The sequence below is a fragment of the Dryobates pubescens genome, chromosome 4, assembly GCF_014839835.1.
Source record: "Dryobates pubescens isolate bDryPub1 chromosome 4, bDryPub1.pri, whole genome shotgun sequence".
In the NCBI taxonomy this organism is placed as follows: domain Eukaryota; kingdom Metazoa; phylum Chordata; class Aves; order Piciformes; family Picidae; genus Dryobates; species Dryobates pubescens.
The window spans coordinates 31,783,396-31,798,602 of NC_071615.1; the positions used below are offsets into that span (position 1 = coordinate 31,783,396).

The 15,207-nt window shown below is 43.5% G+C and overlaps 1 protein-coding gene across 3 annotated transcripts in view; it reads right to left on the reverse strand.

Moving 5' to 3' along the window:
* Positions 1-15,207, reverse strand: part of PDE1C (phosphodiesterase 1C) — a 299,114-nt gene that overhangs the window by 262,977 nt on the left and 20,930 nt on the right. The window lies entirely within an intron of this gene.

The window sequence follows — 15,207 nt, forward strand, 5'->3', positions numbered from 1 at the left end:
TTGTTTTGCCTGTCTGGTTTAGTTTGGCATTCAGAGCCAGGAGGGCACACCACAGGCATCTCCAAACATTGTCTTGTCCCACATAAAAACTGAACCAGATAACTGCTCAACATTCAAGCAATAGATGATCTCAGTCATCCTTACAAAATCTGAGTTTATTTAGGACCATTTTCCAAGTCCTAGATAATTTTTTTTCTCCCCACTTGCATTAATGAGTACTGTAAGAAGGAGGAAAAAAAAGTTACTATTCCACCTATAAGGAAATGCACTAGCAATTTCAGAATCCCAGGGGATAATTTCATAGCAAATTAAATTAAATTTAAGGATCTGTGTAAAGGAGTCCTCTGACACTTGGAACTGTGTATAGATATCACCTAGGATAAAAACAACCCTCTACAAATCCTGGGGGTATTTTTCTCCCTCAGATTCACACTGGCATAGCTCTCAACAATCCTGTCACCCAGCAGGTACATAGTTAGTCAAGAGCATAAATGATTCTTCAGGGTTCTCACATTATTAAACTACAGCTAAAGAGAAGAGTTATCAAGGAGATGAATTACCAACTGTGATGATTTAATTTTTGTAGCTAGAATAATCATGAGGAACAGCACTGATGGGCACACAGGGAGAAGAGCATATCATAGGGATGCAATTCTGCCCCTCTACATGGCACTGGTGAGGCCTCACCTCGAGTACTGTGTGCAGTTCTGGGCCCCTCACTTCAAGAAAGATATTGAGGTGCTAGAGCAGGTCCAGGAGAGAGAGCAACCAGGCTGGTAAAGGGACTGGAGGGAAAGTCTGACAAGGAGAGGCTGAGGATGCTGGAGTTGTTTAGCCTGGAGAAGAGGAGACTCAGGGGGGACCTTATCACACTCTACAACTACTTGAAGGGAAGTTGCAGTAAGGTGGAGTTGGGCTCTTCTCCCAGGCAACTTGTGACAAGACAAGAGGGCATGGTCTGGGGAGGTTTAGGTTGGATGTTAGGAAGCACTTCCTCATGGAAAGGGCAATTAGACACTGAAATGGACTGCCCAAGGAGGTGGTGGAGTTGCCATCCCTAGAGGTGTTTAAGGAAAGATTGGATGTGGCACTTAGTGACATGGCCTAGTCGATGTGGTGGTGTTAGGTCATAGGCTGGACTTGATGATCTCGGAGGTCTATTCCAGCCTCAATAATTCTGTGATAAGTGCACACTGAAACCTTGCCAATTCTTTGCTTTCTTTAAAAATGCTCTTTTCTAGAGACAAGACCAATCAGGCTAAGAAATCCCACAAAAGGATGCAAAATTCAACCAGAATGGAGACTCACAAGATAACACCAATTAAACTACAACAGACTATTTGAAGCCAGCAAAGATTTTGGTGAAATTTAGCTCTTCTGACAAGCCTTAAGGTTGTCAGATTAAGTTTGGCGTTGTGTAAGAGCCACATCCAGGTCATTCCAGCTTTCCCTGCTTGCTCTTCAATCTTCACCTGTTGATAAAGGCAGCTGTAGCACTTTAGTGCACAGGTGGACAGCCTTATTTTGCTCCCATTAACCAGTAGATGGTGCCCTTTAAACACGGGTGTCTCCGTCAGCCTGGGGAACCGGTCAGGCTAGCCGGAGCCACGACCCTAAGGTCTTCCAGCTCCCACAAGACACCCTTCCATGGCTTCAGTCTATCACAGGCGCCTGCAGCACAAGCCCCAACTAAATAAGCCCTCCCAGGGCTTTGAAAACATAGACGCCGGATTGACTGCACAAAGTCAGGCACATTCAGAGCTGCTCATATTTTCAGAGTCAAATCTGGCTCTGCTTCAGGTGATGGCATGGTGAAGGAGAGGCAGCAGCATGCTCCATGGGACAGGCATCAAAATAGTTGGACCTAGTGAGATCAAAATGCTGCTACAGCCAATATGTAAAGGTTAAGTGCCTAGGTTTTGTATCTAACTCTGTGATGACAACTTGCACAGGGTAAGCTGAGCATCACTTGCTGGACTGGTTCCCTCTGGGGTCCTTGGTGTCTCTCTGTACTGTAGCAGACTGCACAAATCCATAACATGCACTGATGTCTAAGTTGAAACACCAAGTGAACAATTAGGTCAATGAAGAAAGAGCTGGCACTATTATCTGCTTCAGAGTATTTCCTCCATTCTGGTGGCAGATGGCACTCCCTAGTCATGAGGGGCTTTGGATGCAAACAAGACCTCACCTTTGTACCACCCTCCAGCTGGATATTACAACAAGAGTGCTCCACCTAGCACTTCTGCTTGTGCAGCTCAGCTCCAGGATTCACAACATCCAATACAAGAGGTGCCATCAACCCCCTCAAAAAAGGAGCATTTTCCAACTGCAGGCTGCATAGGTTTGGTTTCAGTTGTCAGTGCTTTCAAAGCATCAGGTGGTGTCCTACACAGAATAATGCCCTCACATTTGGCACAGAGTCATACAGAGCGAAGGTGCAGGTCGAAAAGCAAAGCATTGAGCAGGACAGAAAGCACTGGGGATTCTGAACCTGCATTATTAGCAAGATTCCTGGTATGAGTAAGCTAACAGCTGCCTGAGAATTGTCTGGGACAAATAAGGAGTGGGGGGTGTGTGTAGTTGAGATCTCAGATGTGTTTAGGCCTGCAGTCAAAAGGGGAAGGATTTAGAAGCAAAGAAAACCTTAGATTTTACTTGCTGCTGTGGAAATTCTGCATTCATCTCCTGCAAATGTCTTACAGGAGTCTTCACAGACACTTTACTTTCCAATAATTAAGTACGTGATGCATGTAAATGAGAAAAGACTTTCTTCAGATGGCCTAAAATCTCCCTCATCCTGTGTTTACCCAAGTTTACTTATAGTAGTAAGTTTTGGGGAGAAAGCAGGTATGAACTAATCAAGCTGGAAAAAGAAGCTAAATCTCTGAGGGAGAAAGTCACAACTCGCAGCAAAGATGATTTCTGGTATTTCCAAAGATTTCGTGTACCACTGTCTCTTCAGACGATCTTATCCTCCAGCTACATTCCACACTTGTATGTTAAGTTTAGGGTAATTTTCAGCCTAGGCTGAATTTCTAATTAGATAAGACTATCAACACGACTTGACTTCATTAAGCCTCTTCAGCATCAATTCATTTTCTCACAAGTATCACAGGCAGACTTTAAAAGGCCTCATTCCTGCTTTGTCACACGCTAGTTGTGTGCTGTGACACTCCCCTCACACAATTAATAAGCTCTCAGATTGTAGAGGAAGTTTTTGGTAGTAGCTCCTCATCTGCACGGTCTTTCACTCCATCCTGATTAATTTCAGCTCTTGTTTTTCACCCTACCCTCCAGACCATGTGGATCCTCCTGTGAGATACCCAGATCCTTCCCTGTACTGGCAATGCTTTGTGTCATCAGCCACGATTATTAGTGCTATCCTTTTTTGTGTGTCACAGCCATTAACAAAATTCCTACACAAAATCAATTCTCTTACAGGGATATGAAGCACAGCAGTACTGAAGGAAGGCTTTCTTAGTGGCTGTCTGATACATTTAGATGCTAGGGCTCCACATAAGAAAACCTATTCTTGGGGGATTTTGAGTCCAGTAAGATCAGAAAAGCCTCAGACAAAGCAAATAATTCCTCATAATGAGGCAGATTCTGCTTCTGAGAGGTTTTTATCCAACCCTACCTAAATTTCAAGCACAGGAAACACACAGCCAGTGCACACATTGCTAAACCAGAGATTATTCAGACTCCTTCAGACACCAAAAGAGCTTTCTAGCATGTTGGATCCCAGTACGATACAGGAAATGCCAGCAACTTAATATGACTTGAAATTCTTGTGCTATAAACACCAACAGTGGTATATAAACACACCCTTCAGATCAGTAGAGTCACAAAGTTATAAGAATATGCAGCAACTTTTTGCTGATTTAAAAAAAAACAATAATATTGGACAGCTTGACTGTCTCTCTGAACTTAAGATTCTAATTAGTTACTACAATTAAGTAATAAATCACGTACACAGATGGAAAAGTCACAATATGTGTCTCTTGGATATACCCTGAAGATCACAAACCACGTTTGAAATAAGAACTGTTTCAAAATGCTTCTGGCAGGCAGGAAACTGCAATCGTCACTTGTAAGTAATAACCAAGAGGCATATGTCACCCAGCACTCCCTGAAATAACTCCTGATGGGGTTTTGTTGCTTCTGTTTGCCAGGCAACAAGACTGTACACCAAACATTGTCCTTCTTCATTAACTGTGAAAGGAACGTTGTACACAGCTGATGATTACATTTCCTTATGAAAGGATCTCTACACTGTAGGTTATTTGCATCTGCAGTGGGAAACACTTTGTTCCCTCCCCAGACAGCTGAAGACAGATTTTCCCCTACTCTGAAGGGACTCTGGCTCCATGCACAAAATTTCAGCGTTTCTGCACCTCAATAGCTTTCAGGAGGACAAGGTGTGTGGCATGGGAATTCTAACAGTGCAAAATATCTGTGTGAAAAGGAGCAAAACTATTCACTCTCCTGAGCACCACCCAAAATTTATTTAGAGGCAGAGGCAAATGTTGAACTTGCAAACTCTGGCCCTGAAGGTACCTAAAGACTAGAGGGACCCTGATGCTGAGTTTTAGACATGAAGGAAAATAGGACATGATGGAAGAGGAACTACACAAGTATAGAAAGATGATTAAGAAAGTGGAACAATCTCCCTTATAAGGAAAAGCTGAGGGAGCTGGGTCACTTCAGCTTGGAAAAGAGGCTCATCCATATTTATAAAGATGTGAAGGGCAACTGTTGGGAGGATGGAGCCAGGCTCTCCCAGTGATGTCCAATGACAGGACAAGGGGTAACGGGTGCAAGCTGGAGCACAGAAGGTTCTATACAGAACACTGGAATAGGCTGCCCAGAGAAATTGTAGAGTATCCTTCTCTGGAGACATTCAAACCCCACCTGGATGCATTCCTGTGTGACCTACTCTAGGTAATCCTGCTCTGGCAGGGAGCTCGGACTAGATGACTTTTCAAGGTCCCTTCCAGCCCCTGACATTCTATGATTCTGTGATCAAACTTTACCATTGCAAGATGATGAAGCTACCTTAACTTTTAGTTTCTAGAATATGACTTTTGGTGATTTTTACCTGGAAACATTTGAGCTGATTTTCTACATTTAGATTTCCTGCTTCTGGTAGTTCTAACAGATTGCTCATTGCAGCAAACCCACTTGCATCTTTCTCATCCTCCCCATCTAAAAACACGGTGCAGGGGGGAAAAAAATCAAGTGTTTCTGCCATTTCCTGTATTATTCTGTAAGAAGAAATTACTGTCACAGGATGCCTGTGTATCCCAGTCTGACTGGGGCAGACTGGAATATGGTGGAATAAGTGAAAATCTGCAGAAGCTTCTTACTTCAGAGTACTTCCCTTGAGACACTGGTTTTCTTTTCTTGCCACTGTTTTTGACCCTGGAAAATTTATCTTTTCTCAGCAGAAGAATAGGAAACATTTGGCCTTGGACTTGATCATCTAATCCAAGAGGCATATCCCCCATCACAAGGCCACACTTCTGGCCACCACCTGAGACATGACTTAGTCTGGCTCAGTTCAGCAGTTCTTACAGTTTTTAAATATTGATTTGTCACTCAGCCCTTATATATAGTCACCAATTAAGATGTGATTACACACTAAGTCACAGAATCACCAAGGTTGGAAGAGACCTCAAAGATCATCAAGTCCAGCCTGTCACCACAGACCTCATGACTAAACCATGGCACCAAGTGCCACGTCCAATCCCCTCTTGAACACCTCCAGGGACGGTGACTCCACCACCTCCTTGGGCAGCCCATTCCAATGATGAACAACTCTCTCAGTGAAGAACTTTCTCCTCACCTCGAGCCTAAACTTCCCCTGGCACAACTTGAGACTGTGTCCTCTTGTTCTGTCCTATCACTGAAACCAGCCCCCTTGTGCAGGGGCACTCTAAAACTGTAACAGCCCTGATTTCAAGTCCTTTGCAAGTCAGCAGTCAGGCTGGATGTGGCTTCTGGACAACCTGGTCTAGTGGAAGATGTCCCTGCCCAATGCAAGGGGGTAGAACTACATGATCCTTGGGGTCCCTTCCAAACCTGACAGTTCTGTGATCTGTTGTCTTCAGGGACAGTAAGCCAAGTCCTGAGGAAGAAGTCCTTCTACACTTTACTGAACCAAGCTCATAACTTCAAGTTGGCTTTGAACACTGAACATCAAGTATCAGAATATAGACAGCTGCCTGTTCACCCCCGTGACACCACCAAGTCACTATGTGCTTCATAGCTCTACATAAAGGAAAGATGTCTAAATGAAAGGACAAATTCTGTGTGACTCACAGTAGAGGTATTAAATTAATGCATCAAAGCTGCATGAGGAGAGACCTAGACTTGTCATGAGAAAACATTTCTTTATCAATAGCGTGTTCAAACTCGTGAACTGGATTCCTGGAGATGTGGTTAACATCCCAAGCCTGTTAGTGTTTAAGAGGCATTTAGAGAATGCCCTTAATCATTCTTGAAGGTGGTTGGGCACTTGGACTAGATGATTGCTGTAGGTCCCATCCAGCTAACTATGCTATTCTGTGCCATTCTTCTTTCTAGAGGTACATTCTGATGAGATCTCTGATGACATTTCTTCCCAGTCCTGCACTAGCAGAAGGCACTGAATACCCATAACCATATCCCAGCCTAGACACTGGCTCTGTCGTTTTGTGGGAAGGACTCATGTACCTTCTCTGATGGGGGCGAGAGCTGTGGATCATCTCAAGATAATTAGGCCATCTGCACAAATTTGCAAAAAGCAAATGCAAAGTGCTCTTTCTGAAGGTCTTCTGTGATCATCCAGCTTAGCTGGGTTTCCACAGGATGGCAAAATCCCACAACTCTGACAATGGTAAGGCTTAAAGATTAAGCCCTCAGTCTGAAACCAGACATGCTCCTCAACTAAATGGCTGTACATTTTTTGAAGGTGAGCAACACCTGCTCATTTCCCCACAGACTCTTTTTCTAACTCCTCCTATTCATTTTCAGAAATGCCTTAGCTGTTTCCTGTGGAAAAACATGCTAAAACAAAAAAGCCTGAGAACAACAGTATTTCCTCAGACAGAAGGTCCATCTGACCCGTTGTTGTCCAATGTGGCCAACCATAAACGTCTCAAGGACAGCATAAGTACAGTGCAAGTCTACTTCCATCAGGATCCTGGGAGTGCTCATAAGCTTCAGTGGGTGGGAAAGCCTCGTCAGGCACCCTCACATTCACATCTTGTCTCCTTGAGGACATCTCAGCTCCTGGGATCTTCAGTTCCTGCCTATCTCTCCTGGATGGGGCTGGAAACTGCAGTGCAGAGAGCTGCTCTCCTGGATGGAGTCCTCAGCCCTGTGTCAGAGCTTGTTGCACAGAACTCAGCAACACACAGCAAACTGTGCTCTTCTGTTCTCACCACGAGTCAAGGAACCATGAGCCTGTCATTTGCCTGAAATGCCAGGGGGGTTCCAGCTCCAAAAACACCTTACAAGACACAAAATGCAAAGGATACAAGTGCAAATAGGATTTCTTTTCATCCTATTTTATGTTATTTTTCTGAACCCATTTCAGAGCCGATGCTCACGAGCACTAATATTGCCCACATGCAGCCAGGAGCAGGCTGATGTGCTCTTCAGTTCAGTTTGAAAAAACATCCCTTGAAAAAAACTAAGCTGCAAAAAGTAGCAGCAGGAATACAGGCTAAGCAGTGCCTGTTTCCTGAGGAGTGAGAACTTGAAGAATGAAGATCAGGACCCAGCCACATACAGAATGACAAATCAGTGACAAGCAGCAGACTTCTGGCCTTCCAAAACTTGCTCCACTGCTGTGCCTCTTGGTCGGGGCCAAATTATAAGTGTCTCCTTCTCTCAGCTGCAGAGCACGAGGACATCTTCATGGTGCATGAGCAGCAGGCAGTAAACCAGCCAAAAGGGACCAGAGGATCCCTGACATATGGTCATGCTCAGTGCTGCAGAAGAACCCCAGGGACCACTGCCAGTTTGCCCCAGAGTTAAAAATTCAAGACCTGTTCCCTCCTCCCACAGGCTGGTCATGCCTCTCAAGAGATTCCCAAGCCCTATTCTCCCTCAAAGTTGAGCCATCCCAGGGGCTTCCTGGAGTGGCCCAATGCCCCCAGTCTGATAAAACTTGTGAGACAAGAATCCTTCCTGTGCCTGGCACTGGGACCTCACTGCAACATTGCTGCATCCTGTTTCTTACAGCTGCTGCCAATGTCTCTGCAAAGGATGAAGATGGCAAGCTCTGTAAGGCTCCTCAAGAAGGAATTCCTTTGGTTGTGGCAGTGCCATCCAGTTAAAAAAGCCTGATAACCATAAGCACCTCCAGGGGTTGGTAGCCTTCAGTAGCCTTGTCAAGACCTTGGTGTTCTTCTCTCAACCCTCACCAAGTAATTCCACCAGCTCTTCAAGGACCTCCTCTACGATATCTCCAAGCTGCCCTTGGACCATACCTGGCAGCAGATACGGAAGGATGCCCCCTTTGAGGAGGATGTGTGGAGGGCTCTACAAAAATATTTTTAAAGAGTCCCCCATGTACTTTCCCCATGGAAAGTACTGATTTTTGTTGTCAAGCTCTTTTGGATTGGGCCTCTTTTTGTGTTACAGTGAAAAGAGTATTTCTCAGGGGCAAGAGGGACTTGTACAAATTTAGTTGAAAGCTCAGCTTCCTATTTCAAAACATCTTTAAGCACAATGTACAAACCAGGCCACAACTGTGCGACAGCATTAGTCCCTAAAATAATCCCAGATGAATGTCAGTTCACAGGAAGCTATCTACTTGGTGGTCTGATTTATGAAATCTCAATTGGCAGGCAAGGCTCTGATTGACCCCTATCCTACCTTTAAGATGCCTGTTGTGCCCATATTCTTATGCTTCCTAAAACGAGCTTGCTTAAGTGATACCAACTTCAAATTAGCACCAATTCTTTTGAGAAAAATAACCTGTGATGCCTGAACAATCATAGCTAAATTGTACCACCACTTACACATAGTTCTGTAACAATATTCATCTAGCTTTCCTGATACAACAGAGCTTCTTCATCTAATAGTTGATATTGACACACTTCAATAAGAAACACATAGATTGATGTAGGTATGGGGGGGGCACTTTTTAAAACTGTACAGTAGTATAAATAAAAAGCAAAAGCCCTTAATACCTGGAGAAATGTTTAAAAGTGCTTCTTTACAAGCAAGTTTTGGTCCACTCTTACTTAAGGCAACTAGAGGGAAGGTCTGAAAAAAAAAGCTGTACTTCCTTCTCTGATGTTACTCTGACCATTCACTGAGATCCAGTGCTCAGCACTACTCTCAAAGCTTCCACTGAGTCTGGGACAACCATCAGAGACTGGAGCAACCAATTATCGACACACTTAAGCTCCCAGTCTCTCCTGTCATTTTCACATCCACTTTTTCCCTCTTATGAATTACAATCAGGAATCACTCTCCAGTCCATTATCAAACTAAACATAGCACAGACAATTATCATAACATCTGCCTTGATATTAGAGGAATCAGCACAGTAAAAATACCTGCAGTTAGCAAATATTCGTGTTGTATTTATTAGCATTTTCATTCCAGTAGAAAGGCATTATGAAATGATGTTACTGGGGCAGGAGGAAACCTACTGCTTTGTAATTATAATAATACCCTGCATTATAGTGCAATAATCCTGTACAGAGTTTCAAAGTGGTGTGCTGGGAAAAGAAAAATAGTACATGGCTTCAACAGAGTTGCAGTATTGGGCCAAAATTGCCACAGACACTGTAGCAAATCTTTGAAATAACATAAACTCTCCATGCTGGTCTGAGTCTGTTAAAAAAAACTTATTCACCATGGCCAGACCAATTGCTCTGTGCCTCTGTGCCCTGCCTGCCTGCTTCACCAGCAGGGCAGCCTGCCTGGGAGAACCAGTAATCCTCAAACGCAGCATTAAAGAAGATAAGACCAAAGCTACAGACACTTTGGTTAAACAGAGTGTAAGAGAAGAAATGCACCACCCTGAGTCCCAGAAGAAATTTTACAAACCCTTAAATATTTCCTCAATTACTTCAGGAGATAATTTTACAGTAAGTGACTCCTAACAGAACTTTCAGATGCCTTTAGGAATAAGAACGACTCCAGAATTTGCCCTTTACATGCAGTCTCTAGAAAGAGAGGAAAATTGGAGTGAAAAGATGGGGAAGGTGGTAACCTTAGTCATGGTAGCAGCTCTCACTCAACCAGATCAAGGCTAGCACAGTCTCAGAGAAGCTGTGGAATAGCTGTGAAAGCTTCAGACATTTTGAACCAGCAGGTAACACTGTAGGATGCTAATGAAAAATTGTGTTCTCTCTTTTTTTTTGCCCCCAAACACAATTTTTTTTTTTAAAAAAAAAAAAGGAGTAGTTAAAAATATCAAATCCACCAGACCAAAAAGATTTGCATCCTACTCAAGTTATGAGAGGAAAAATTCCTCTTAGGAGACTGAAAGAGATGTACTCTATAAACATGCACGTCTATTGTTCCCAAGCCCGTCGTTCAAAACTTCTGTTGTCAGTTTATTTTCTCCCACAGGCCTTCTCCAATTCAGTAGATGTCACTTCAGAGAGAACCAAAACACAAAGCTGACATTTATTGAAGACAGGCGAGGCTGCATGAACGCTGCAGACGAAGCTGAACATCATCATCATTTATGAATATCCATTCAGTTCAATTAAAGGTGTAATTGCCTCTAAGATGTGAGAATAATAAACAGAACGTTGCTGCTTTTGGTTGCACGTAAGTACAGGCTTGCAGAGGTGCTGGAAGGAAACCTGCTGAAAACAAAGGGGCCATGTAGGAGGCAGGGAAAATAGAATCTTTTCTACCACACAAATCACATCCACCATTAGCACCACTGTTTAATTGCTGTTCTACTAATTTGCAATTTTCAGTGCATCAATGAGCCAGTTCTATTCAGAGGGAAGAGTGACATCACTGCTGAGAGCTCAGGCCATTTCCCTGTATTCTGTCACAATAAAAATATATTCCAGGTGTATCCAGCTTCAAAACTACGTCCTGCTTAGCACAAACTCATGAAAATCCCCCACTGAAACTTAGAGCCACAGCTCAACAAGTACCAAGGGTACTCCAGTCCAGGTTGTCAGCTCTTCGGAAGGAAAGAGTGGTGTCACACTGTGGACATCCAGACCTTAAGTCCTCTGAAGTTCAAGATTATCCACATCTGGGCATTTCATGCCCCAACTCCTACATTCCCAAGACAGATTTCAAAACTCCTACATTCCTGAAATAGATTTCAAAATGTTTGTGGATTTCCTGGAGTTCATGGCTGGTAACAACACAGCAGATACCCATAAAGGTCACCAGAGACATTGCAGAAATATTCCCAAGCCCACGCTCCTCAAAGTGCATTTTGTAATGTCCTTTCCTCAAATAAAAGGTTTTTTTTCACATTGTCTGTCACAGCATATGCCTCCAGGAAGATCTGAATAAAAACAATGTGGTCTTTTTCATTCTGGGACATAGCTTTTAAAATGCAGTTGCTGGATATTGTTACATCTGGCCTTTCACTGTGCTAATAACCATGAGGAAAGAAATGGTTGCTTTTCATACTAGGAGAAAACAGTGTTAGTACTTTCACAATAACTCATGGGGCTTTTGTACCAGGAAGAAATTAAAAGGACATGAATCAACTGGCAAAATCCCACAATTCCTCACTTGGTGAAACCTGGTGCTCTCTAACCAGTAGCTGCTCCTACACAGGAGCATCCTTCAGCATCCTTCAGTGGCTTCTGGGATGCCTTTTGCCCTTCTTCACCTCTGCTGCCTTCTAGCAATGCATGGAACAATTTGAAATGTTTCACTTGGAGTCACAGAATTATTTAAGTTGGAAAAGACCTTTAAGATCAAGTCCAACCATTCACCTCTTTTGCCTTTTCATTTCTGAACTTCTGCAATGATGACTAAAGGCTAATGAGATTTGTATTTGTGTTCTTGCCCTATTTTCTTTGCAGGTACCAGTGTCACCAGCTGCCTGAATATCTCAAGTTAGTTCTAACTCCTGTATTTATCTCTTCATACCTTTTGCTTTTTCTTTCCTTTTCTCCCTCATCTCTGTAATTTTTCTCTCAGTGTCATGAAGGTCAGACCGTAGAACAGCAGTGATCTCACTTTTAGATACAAGGTGTGGGGCCAAGTTCAAGTGCTGCTTGCAGGGCACCATGCAGCGCACTGCAGCACCGGGCAGAGGGGAAGGGCCCGGGTGCTGGGGGCTCACAACAGAAGAAAAACAAGCGAAGGAAACAGGGCAAAAAATGTAGTCACCAAGTAGAGAAGCAGGCCTAGATGAGTGTTTCCTCTGGAAAAAATGCCTGAGGACAACTACCCTGTACTCCCATTTCCAGGCACCTGCCTTGATATTCCAGTACCAGCTGCCTCTCAGAGGACAATGCTGCCTCTGGCTACTGCCCAGGTGGGGGGTGGCAAGGAGAGCTCTAACCAAGAGGTCTTAAAGCAGAAGCACAGGGAAGACACAGGCCCATTACTAAGCAAACAGGGAAACGAGTTACTAGTATTGATGACAAGGCAGAGGATCTCAATACATTCTTTGCTTTTGTCTTTACCAGCAAAGGTAGACCCAAGATCACAGGATCAAGTCACCACATGTGTCAGCTCACCAGCAGCAGATGAGGGGCTCATCTGCAGGATTTTTCAAGGCCTCTACCCACACCAGGCCACCAGCCCACAGGGAATCCACCCCAGGGTGGCAAGCAAAATGGCTGACATTGTTGCACGGCCACCGTCCCTATCAGAAAAATCCTGGAGGTCAGGGTACATCCCTGATGCCAGGAAAAGGGCAAATGTCATTCCCTCTTTGGGAAAGTCATGGAGCAATCCTAAAAGAAACTAGTACAAACCAAATGAAGCAGGTGATTGGAAAAAGTGAGCATAGGATTGCCAAAAGCAAATTATGCCAAGCTAACTCCATTAGCTTCTACAACAACACAACATTTTGTGCTACATGGTGACAGCAGTGGGTTCTCTTTACTTGGACTTCAGCAAAGTGTTTAATGCTGTTGCCTACAGCCCTCTCCTGGCCAAACTGGCAAGATCTAGACTAAGTGGGTGGTCTGCAAGATGGGTAGGCAATGGGCTCACAGCCCATTCTCACAAGGTTGGTGATGAACAGTTTTTACTCAGGCCTGTCACAAGTGAGGTCCCTCTAGCATTAATTCCAGGTCCCATACTGTTCATCTCCATAAATGAGCTGTACAATAGGATTGAAAGCACTCATACCAGCTGATGACATTAAACTAGGTAGTGAAGGGCACACATTAGAAGGGAAAGCCACCTTATAAAGAGACCTGAACAGGCTCCGCAATGGCACTAGCAATAACTGTATGAAATTAAACAAAGACAAGAGCAACGTCCTGCACCTGGGACATCAGAACCAAAGAGCACAGTAGAGGCTAGGATCTGTGTCACTGGGGAGCAGCCTTGATGAAAGGGACCTGGGTTGCCTGATGGACAAGTTGAACATAAGTCATCAATGTGCTGCTGCAGTAACAAAGGCAAATCTGATTGTGGCCTGCATCTGCAAGGACATTACTAGGGACACAATCGTCCATCTCAGCACTTACCCGGCTGTGCCTGGAGTACTGCATCCACTATGGTCCCCACAATTCAGAAATGAAGACAGACTGGAAAGGGTCTAAAGGAGGGCCATGAAGATGACCAAGGGGCTGGGAAATCTGCTGTACAAAGTAAAACTGGAAGAGTTAGGCCTTTTCTCCCTGAAGGTTCAGTGGGGACTTCACAATATACTAGCACTTAAAGGACAGATAGAAAGAGGATGAAGGCTCTCTCTCCACATGCGGCAGAAAAGCAACAGCAGGTATAAGTTGTACCAGGAAAGCTTTCATCTGAAGACATTTTTCTGTTTGTTTTACCGTAAGAATAATCAAGCTTCCCCAGGGACATGGTAGAGTCCCCATCACTGAAGGTTTTCGAGATGCAACTGGATGTGGATCTAGATAATCTTATCTAGGCTTCCCTTCCCACAAAAGGTTATACCAGATGATCTTTCAAGGTCTCTTGCAGACTGGGCTGGAAAAAACACACAAAAAACCCAAACCAAAAACTACAACACCACCACTGTGCCTCTCTGTACCCAGAGTACAGTTCATGAGTGGCAGGGCTTTCCTACCCACCTAACCCTCTGTGGTTTCTGAAGTCATGTTCTTCACAAGAAACCAGTCAAGGGGAGGATAAGAATAACCACCATATTTCAGGTCCATAAAAGAAGTCTTTTCTTGGGGCTTCTCTGAAGAAATCTCTGTGGCATAGATAGTATTCCTGGATTCAGGCCAGGATTTAGGCATAGTAATTTAAAAGGAAATTTAAAGTCTTAAAATGTGACACCCTTATAAACTTTCAAAGAGCACTTCCCTTCCAAGGTTTCTTGAACTGTCACTAGTTTCAGCTGCAGATCTAATCAGCCACAGCAGGATTCAGTCTCCCAGACTAGAACTGCAGATATAAGTGATTATCTGAACACATGAACTTGCAGAGCCTTTTCATTCTCAAGTGAGAAGTTTCTAACGTACTCAGATTTAATAAGTACTTTTTGAAATGCACCTTAAGATGCAGATGTTTCAGCAGAGCTGAATGAAAGCTGAAAAAACTTAGAAACTGCACAACAGAAGAAAAAAAGAATATGCTTTCTTTTGATTTCTTGTGAAAGAATCAAGTGATACAACCTTATTGGGCAATCATTAGATGGAAACTGCAAAAATCCTCCCTTATTGAAATTTGACTTAACAGCAGGAGGTAATATCACAAGAAAATTTAGAGTCTCAGATTTCTAAATAAAATCAGTCTGTTCCTTCAATATAAAAAGTCACATGAGCTAGTTCCAGATGGTGACATTTGTACAAGCAAAGTCATTAGAAACCATGAACCCCAGTGAAGCATACCACAACCTGGATTTAGATTGGTCGGTGCACACACATAAAAGAGTTAAAAACTCCACAGTATTAGTCATTTGTTCATTTCAAAACAGCACCATTTAATCAAAGTTTTAAAACTCCAAGGTAAGAAATGCATTTGTAAAATTAGCAAGTTTTCAGAGTGCTTTATCAGTTTAGATACAACAGGGTGAAACATAACTAGGAGATACCTTCCAGCTTGAAGCCAGCTGGG